The following is a 1,428-nucleotide window of genomic DNA, read 5'->3' as shown; positions in this document are numbered from 1 at the left end:
TGGTCTGGATGCACTCATAAAGCTGCTGGATCCGTGTGTGGCTGATTATTCTGTAACGGGGAAGGCGTGACGACAGAGTTGAGGATCCATCTACAACTTTATTTAGAGCGTAGTCGGACAGGCAGGGTCAAAACACCAGCAAAACAGTACATCCAAGGTAATCCAAAAGAGTAATCCACAGAACAGGCAGTAAATGATCACAAACCAGGTAAACAGTCCAAGAACAAAATACGAAGGCAAGGCAAGGCAAGACAAGGCAGAAACTAGACAACATAACAGGCTAACAATAATCAATCGTGTGTGTGGATGAGTGCAACCTTTATAGTGTCACTGATAGTAAACAGGTGTGGTGTGATAATGAGTTCCTAGGCAGGGGTTATGGGAAATGGAGTCCGGAGAAAACAAAGATGAGACCCACTATCGTGACATTAGCATTATAGAAGTGTAAAAAAATGTTTGTAGCTTGTTGATGGGGCTGTAAAAGATGTCAACATACTTTTGAGCTGTGAAAATAAAGCCTGGAGTCTTCTAAAACAGCTGGACAGCTTTCTTCTGAGGTAGATAACTAGTTGCTATCATTGTCACATTCTCACATAAGTACAATCATAAGATTGACATGCTTTCTCATTTTTTTCAATTGCAGCTATAAGACAAGTCTGGAGGAACTTGTCAAAAGAAAACAAGAAAACATTCCTAAATCTCTCACTGCTAATCTGGTTAATATTTACCAGTTTAGGTGAATTTGATTAATGACAAATCTGTTTTCTGCCTTACTGCAGACATTCTAAAAAGTGTACATTTTTTATTGTTTAAAAATACTGTTACGATATAATGTAAATATTTATTTTAAAATGATTATAAATTACACTATAGTATAATGCATCATGTTATATACTTGAATTTAAAATCATTCAAATACAATTTAATTTTATATAAACTAGAGCTCTCTGTTAACTGTTAACATGTTAACAAGTCTACTGTCTTAATTACAATAAAATTGTACCAACCATTATTTCTCTATATCTTCAGGGATTATGTACAAAAACCAGAACATCCTTTCTCAGAGGACACTAGAACAGCTTGCCTGTCCACATTAGCAGAACACAGAACTGAAGGTAAAGAACAAAAATCATGTACAGTTACTGTACTTATTTACCTCGAGATACTGCCCCAATCAACATTTTCCATCTCATGTTTTATGTTAGATGGCCAATGAGGAAGTGTTTAGTATAGTTTATCCAGATATCACAATTTAGAAATCAGCATTTGATACTACAGCAATTTAACAAACTTGGATTTAGCCAAGTAGTTCCTGCAACAACATCCTTGTTGGTCCTGGAACAGCATTTAAATCAATGGTTATGATTAAATGTTTGCTTGAAAGGTCTGACATGTTTTGGCTCAACCAGTGATGGTCAATGGAATTAT

The 1,428-nt window shown here is 35.6% G+C and overlaps 1 long non-coding RNA gene across 1 annotated transcript; it reads left to right on the top strand.

Annotated features, from left to right (window-relative positions):
- Nucleotides 1–469: 469 nt before the first annotated feature.
- LOC107701474 (uncharacterized) lies at nt 470–1,100 on the top strand. Its single transcript, XR_001635649.1, has 3 exons — nt 470–557; nt 644–736; nt 1,030–1,100. It is a non-coding gene; the product is annotated as an uncharacterized LOC107701474 (long non-coding RNA).
- The last annotated feature ends 328 nt before the right edge of the window (nt 1,101–1,428 follow it).

Source organism: Sinocyclocheilus anshuiensis, unplaced genomic scaffold (assembly GCF_001515605.1).
Source record: "Sinocyclocheilus anshuiensis isolate Anshui unplaced genomic scaffold, SAMN03320099.WGS_v1.1 scaffold1051, whole genome shotgun sequence".
Classification (NCBI taxonomy): Eukaryota; Metazoa; Chordata; class Actinopteri; order Cypriniformes; family Cyprinidae; genus Sinocyclocheilus; species Sinocyclocheilus anshuiensis.
This window is presented reverse-complemented; position numbering and strand designations above follow the sequence as displayed.